The sequence below is a fragment of the Montipora capricornis genome, chromosome 12 (genome assembly GCF_036669925.1).
Source record: "Montipora capricornis isolate CH-2021 chromosome 12, ASM3666992v2, whole genome shotgun sequence".
Classification (NCBI taxonomy): domain Eukaryota; kingdom Metazoa; phylum Cnidaria; class Anthozoa; order Scleractinia; family Acroporidae; genus Montipora; species Montipora capricornis.
The window spans coordinates 1,095,463-1,102,962 of record NC_090894.1 but is presented as its reverse complement, the minus strand read 5'-3'; the positions used below and the strand labels follow the sequence as shown (position 1 = coordinate 1,102,962).

The following is a 7,500-nucleotide window of genomic DNA, read 5'->3' as shown; positions in this document are numbered from 1 at the left end:
CCATCATGTTTCTGCATTAATACAGCGCCAATACCACTGTCGGAAGCATCAGTCTGCAGGAAGTAGGTTTTCTTTGAGTCTGGTAGTCGAAGGACTGGTTCCTTTGTTAGGAGGGCCTTGATACTCAGGTAGGCTTTCTCCTGTGCCTCACCCCATTCAACTTTGTTAGGTTGGCCTTTACGCGTGAGGTCTGACAGCGGGGCTGCTAATGCTGCGAAGTTGGGGATAAAATCTCTGTAATATCCAGCCAAACCCATGAACGATCTTATCTGCTTCTTAGTAGTTGGTCTTGGAGCATCTCTAATCTTCGTCACGTTATCTTCATGAAGACCAATTAACCCTTCCTCCAAACGGTGACCAAGAAAATCAACGGTGTTGACTCCAAAAAGACATTTAGTCGGTCTTATGGTCATTCCAGCAGCTAATAATCTTCTAAACAACTCTCGAAGCGCCTTGATGTGCTCTTCCCACGTACGGGTGTGAACCAAAATGTCATCCCAATAAAATTCAACGTTGTCCAGTGCACGCAATAACTTCTTCATGGCTCTCTTTAAGGTCGCTGCGGAGTTGATCATACCAAACGGCATTTTCAGGAATTCATACGATCCGTCAGGCGTCACAAAAGCGGTCTTCGGTATATCCTCCTCAGGAATAGCAATTTGCCAGTAGCCCTTGCTCAGATCAATTCGGGTAAAATACTTGTCACCACTCAACTTCTGGAACAAATGTTCAGCAGTTGGCATAGGCTCAGGATCAAAAACGGTTAACTTGTTCAGTTTACGATAGTCCACGCACACACGATTTGAGTTGTCTTTTTTCTTAACAACTACAACAGGAGAAGCATAGGGCGAACTTGATTCTCTTATGACTCCCATCTTAATCATGTCTGTAATATCCTTCTTCAGCGATTCTCTTAAGCTATACGGTACTGGGTATGGTCTTGATCTAACTGGTTGGTCGGATGTAAGCTTGATATGATGCTGAGCCAAACTTGTTGTGCCTGGGGCTTCTGTGAACAAGCTTTGAAACTCATTTGCGAGTTCCATGAACTCTGCTCTTTGCTCGTGAGAAAGGTTATCTCCTATGGCCACATCACTGACTGACTCTTTTGCGACATATCCACCAATCTCCAGAAAATCAATACTATCCACTGGGTCAACTTCTTCTACTTCACTCTCAACATGTTCGTTCTTACAGATGTTAGCGTTCGTTTCAACAGTAACTGCTCCAACGGAAACAGGATCCTCTCGCTCAAAATACTTCTTCAGTAGATTAGCATGGTAAACTCTCTCTTTTCCTTTGACTCTCACTCTATAATCATTGAGACCAACTACAGCACTAACCTCGAATGGACCTTTCCACTGCATTAGGAGCTTGTTGTGGTCGGTCGGTAGCAGCACTAACACTTTATCTCCAGGTACAAACTTCCTGACCTTAGTCTTTCGGTCGTAATAATGCTTGCCTTTGTTCTGGGCTTTCTGAAGCTCGGTGTGCGCCAGTTTGGGGGTATCTTCAAGCTTCTCGCGTAGCTCAAACACATACTGATAGCTGTTCTTTACTTCAGGCTCCTCCAGCTCTTTCGTCCAAAGCTCTTTGAGAATAAACATCGGTCCTCTGACAGCTCTTCCATACAGCAACTCAAACGGCGAAAAACCAGTAGACTCCTGGGGAACTTCACGATATGCAAACAGCAACGGGTTAATATAGCGATGCCACTGTCTTGGCTGTTCGCTGCACAATCTCTTTAACATGCTCTTCATTGTTCCATTAAACTTTTCCGTCAGGCCATTACACATAGGATGATATGGAGTCGTGGTGAGCTGTTTAATGCTCAAAAGTCGCGTCACTTCCTTCATACACTCAGAGACGAACTGCGTACCAAGGTCGCTCAAGATCTCTTCAGGCACTCCCAAACGACTAAAGATATCCACCAACGCTTCTGCCACAGTTTCAGTATCAATGTTCTTCAGTCGGACAGCTTCAGGATAACGAGTTGCAAAGTCGACCAATGTCAATATATATCTATGACCGTCCTCACTCGGGGGAACAATAGGTCCAACCAGGTCGATTGCTACTCTCTTAAATGGCTTGTCAATTAATGGCATCTTCTCTAGGGGAACCTTCGGTACGGAACCCTTGTTAACTGTCTTCTGACATACATCGCAGGACTTGCAATAACGAGTCACGTTCCCTTGAATGCCTGGCCAATAGAACGCGCTTTGAATCTTATCAGTCGTTTTCTTTATTCCCATGTGACCTCCCATGATCGATCCGTGCGCTAGTTCCATTATTCGACTTCTCAGCTGCACAGGAACCATAACCTGCTTCAGGGGTTTACCTCCGTTCACATAAGGGTGCTTGTAGACACGGTACAGAAGTCCACCTTTCACTTCAAATGAAATCTCAGCCTGGCCTCTCACAACTACGTCATCTTTCTCCCAAAATTTCTGTAGGCTCTCGTCATCACGCTGCATCTGCTTGAGCTTTTCTCTATCAACTACAGAACCTTCTTTAGTATCTGGTACCTTCAACGGAATATGTTCTTCAACTTTTTTAGCTTGACTTCTTGTGGTTACAGCACAAGCTTCTTGTACAGGAACTTGCCAGCTTGGGTCTGGGTCGTCAGCGGCTCTTGCGCCTGGTACATTACCAATAATTAAATCATAAACAGCATCGGGAAGACACTGCGCTTCCACTTGGCCCTTGAGATAAGGTGTGTCAACATCAATCTTTGCGATGGGAACTTTCCTTGCCGTATTGTCAATGAGCAGCATAACATTAAATTCGCCAGTAAACTGATCCTCAGACACAAGGTCCCTCTTTACTACAATTCCACTACAACCAGTATCTCTCAGGACATCAACGGGCGTCTCTCCAACTCTACCTTTCACGACAGGCATTTTACTTCTCACTCCAGTCAACGGTTCAACACAAGCACTACTCAACAATGGAATCTTCTTACCACAGGCTAACAGCAGCTTATCATCTTTAATACAGGCCTTAACTTCTTCATCCGTAGGTTTATCCTCAGGTGGCTGAACTAAACAACTGGCACTCACTTGACCACGCTGCACAGGGTTACCATCCTTACTTTGTCCTCCTGATCTGCGTCCACCTGATCGACAGTTTCTAGCCTCATGTCCCTGCTTACCACATAGGAAACACTTTCTTGTTAGGGTTGGGCAGTTGACAGCTTTATGACCTCGGGTGTTGCACTTAAAGCAATGCAGAGCTGGTGGATTAATCTGCATGTTCTTGGCTTCGTCCCTCTCCGGCTGCACTGTTGGCTTTCTGCCCGCTGAGCTGAACAAATGTTTACCATGAGCCTCCAAGTACTGGTCAGCGATCTTCGCAATCTTTGCTAGAGTCTCAGGTGCCCTTTCTCGCAGGTGAATTGCCAAATCCTTAGGACAAGAGTCAATAAATTGTTCTTTCACGATCAAGTCCTTAAGACCATCAAAGGATTGCGCAGTATCCGAAAGCTCTAGCCAACGTAACAGGTATCTGTCCAGTCGCACAATAAACTGCTCCGGACTTTCGTCGACTTCTGGTTTGGATGCTCTAAATTTTCGACGATAGCCGTCTTCGGTAAGGTCATATCTCTTCATTAACGCAATCTTTACCCTGTCATAATCCTTAGCTGCGTCCTCCGATAGACGTGAATACACTTCTAGTGCCCGTCCAGACAACAGAGCACTGAGCTTCGATGCCCATCCATCTCTTTTCCACTTAGCCGTCTCCGCAAATCTCTCGAACCTCTGCAAATACGCGTCCAAATCGTCTTTACCATCAACAAACGAGGGGAGTTTAGGTGCCTTAACCCGATCCTCTCTCACTTCAGGACGTCCGTCAGCATTCTCCACAGCCAAACGTGCAATCTCCAACTCGTGTTCTCTTTTTGCCGCTTCAATAGCCTCTTTCTGTTTCAACAGCTCGGCTTCCATCTCCAATTTTCTTAGTTCGCGTTCTTGTCGCCTAGTTTCTCTCTCTTCATCTTCCCTTCTGCGCCTTTCCTCCTTCTCTTCCTCTTCCTTTCTTTTATCCTCCTCAAGCATTCGACGTCTCTCTTCTCTTTCTTCTTGTTCCTTTCTTCGTTCTTCTTCAAACTGTCTACGCTTCTCTTCTTTTTCTTCCGCTATCTTTTGTTGCTTCTCTACAAACTCGAGCAGCTTTTCTCCTTCCAATCCAAATTCTTTTCCCATCTGCAAAAGCTTTTCCATGTCCATAGCAGTATTTCACAACAAAAACACAATATACTCTCTTTGTACAGTTCTTCTTACTCTAGGCGTAACTCCTTCTTGAATTGTCCTTTCCTGGTTTCTGTAGTCAGCAAACAAATGAATTCCTCTCCCGGACAGGCCCCCAATGTTACGAGTTCGAATGTTTTGAGGAAAGGTAGTTTGCAAACTAAACTGAACGCAGGGTTGTCGGAACAACAACAAGAAGATTTATTCCAAAATGAACGTAGTTTCCACGAAGTAAAACTCTGAACAACACGTATTCGACAAACTTACACGGCCTCCGCCAACTTGAATAAACACAGCTTCTGTCACACTTGACTAAACACGGCTAACGCCAACTCTCTTCGCTTGTGAAAAACTAGTTAGAAAAACACTCCGCTTGGACTCGTCTACTTATATACTCTGACAATAAATTTCTAGAACTTTCTAAATTAGTAATCACTCTAATTATAGAAAGATTACAAAACACACCGATTTAGAAACGCTTACGTACAAACCTAAATATAAACAAACTACGAACTCTCGCGAAGCTTCTAGACAGTAACGCTTGTCACGCAATGCTATTTTTCGTAACAGTTACTCTGCCTTTTATACGCGCGAGGTAGGACCGCTGAGAATAGGAAGGTAATTAAAGAGCCATATAATAAAGTACTTACTAACCGAGTCAGCTCGAGCCGTACTGGGGAATATTGGCCCTCAGTCCTTTTTGTACGGACCTCGCTGCGCTCGGTCCGTATACAGCTGCCACGACCTCGGGCCAATATTCTCCAGTACGGCCCTCGCGTTCGGTTAGTAAGAAGTTAATAATATAATGTAATAATAAAGAATGCCTTACATTTTAGATGAAAATGGTGATTATGCTTTAGATAAAAATGGCAATAGATTGGAATACACAGTTGAGTATATAAACGACTTCAATAATCCATTTATCAATAATGAAACAGAACTTCTCATCAACGATAATAATCATCTTGACACAGAAGGTCGTCAGTTAGTAATTAAAGATGGTAATGATAATAATCATGCAATCAGTAATAGCAGGCTTGATTCAGCTATTAATAATCTCCAACAAGAAATATCATTGTTACAAAATCAGATAAAAAATAGTGGAAACAGATAATAATTGTAAATGTATATACATAGTATGTGTGTGAAAAAATTTTTAATTTCAATCATATAAGCAAAAATCTATCAGATGATAAAATTAAAGAAAAAAAAGATTTGTATAAATATTATCACAAAAAATATTGGTGTTATAAAAAAAAATTCAAAATTACCAAAAAATGCACCTATCAACCAATATTGGCTCAGCTGTATTTGTTATTGGTACAATTTCAGGGGCTTTAACTCTTAATGCTTTTATTTTAGGTTCCGTTTCAGGAGCTGGTGTTCTTTTACAAACATATGCTACCGCAAAAAAATATGATCGAAAATTAGAAAATTGCAAATTTGCATATACTAGTTATAATAATATCTTAATTGAATTAAGTGATTCATTACGGTCTGGAGTATTTGATAAAAAATTATTTTTTAATAAATCTGTTGTAATTGATAATATTAATGATAATTGTGTTTCTTTACAAGACAAAATAATAAAAAAATACAACAAGAAAAATCCTAGTTCAATCAACAATCAAAGTTGATTCCAATATTTCTCATAATAATTCAAAGTCATTTTGGATTTAGTTATTGGACCATTAAAATTCAAATTCCATTTTTCAAAAAGCTCGTGTATTATAAATTTGATTGATATTATCCTTTTTCCATCTTTGTTAACTACATGCAAACCTGTGCTTATAAGATCAAATCTCTTACAAACACGGTTTATAATAACTGTTGATATTGCGAATTTGTTTTTGAGGTCTATATCTGTTAATACATTCTTAACATGGTATTTTCTTATATAGACTGACTTTTCCCTGATTTTATACATATTTTCATAAAAATCAATGTAATCGTTTTTAAATATTATATGATCTACTAAATCACAATTTTGGCATGTCATTTGAAAGCCATCTACTAATATTAATTCTTTTTGATCACAACAATTATCATCGTTATCTGTTTTTATATCATCTTCATTATGTAAAATAATACAACAAAAATGACATATTTTATACTCCTTTTTAAATAAATGTTTCATGTAATTTTTCACAAATCATTATATGATATAAACAGAAAAACAATTTCAAGGATAAAGTTTACTTATAAAGTTTATCGAATGACACGCTATGGTGATTCTTCCATTTAATTATGCAAATATTTAAACACACTTCATGGATTCATCTTCCAAAGTAGTTTCCAAAATAGAAACCAAAATGGAAATAAAAATCATTTGAGAAACAATTTTGGTAAAAAAAATGAAAGTTGTGATTGGTTAAAACTGACTTGAATATGGGAAAAACCCCTTTATTTAGTTTTCAATATTGTTACGCTTAGTGATTCTTTCATGTTCCATTTGATTGATTTCTTGAATATTTAATCATGTAGTTTTGTGCTTGGTAATTTTATTTGAACGCAATATAGGAAAATCTTTAAAAGTGGCTTTGATAATACAACAAAAGTTGCTGTGATAATGCAATAGTATGTTTCTCGCTCCAGCGCATTGCAAGTAATGCTTCTCCCACCATCGCGATGCTCTTTTAACGCTTTTTCATCCCCTGCTCCCTTTTTCAAAGCTGCGCTGCCAAAAAGCTAAGAGCGTTAACTACGATGAGATTAGTGAAAGCAACAATAAAATACTTTGCGAATTTTTTTAAAAGAATATAGAAATTTTTTTTGAATCCAACGCAAAATCCAACTCAAAATCCAACGCAAGATTTTATGCATATTAATTAGTTTGAAATCCAACGCAAAATTTTATGCATATTAATTACTTCGAAATTCAACGCAAAATAGAGTAATAAATATTTGTAAAAAATAATTGTAAAAATAAAATCAAAAAGTGCATATGTAAGCAAACGCAAAATTTATAATGAGCCGGTACCCCCAACTACTATACTACTGAAGGCATCCAATTGCTTGTAGAGGAAATTGTTGGAAAGCGTTCATCAGCTATGTGATTATTGTCATCTGGATTTCTGCCTTGATGGAATACAGCAAGACGAATTCGTCTCTCAACTTTATCGAGATCATCAATGGTTTTCTGCCAGTTAACATCCTTCGGCGTCGGGCAAAACGCTGGCCCCTTCGTCAAAAGGGAACGTTCTGCATCCGAGAGATCACTAGATGTTAAATTGATGGGATGTAAATCGGGAAG

The 7,500-nt window shown here is 39.5% G+C and overlaps 1 protein-coding gene and 1 long non-coding RNA gene across 2 annotated transcripts in view; both read left to right on the top strand.

The window, feature by feature from the left end:
* Window positions 1-7,500, top strand: part of LOC138025285 (uncharacterized) — a 411,211-nt gene that overhangs the window by 321,258 nt on the left and 82,453 nt on the right. The window lies entirely within an intron of this gene.
* The window catches only part of LOC138027651 (uncharacterized), a 51,544-nt gene that overhangs the window by 35,769 nt on the left and 8,275 nt on the right, over window positions 1-7,500 (top strand). The window lies entirely within an intron of this gene.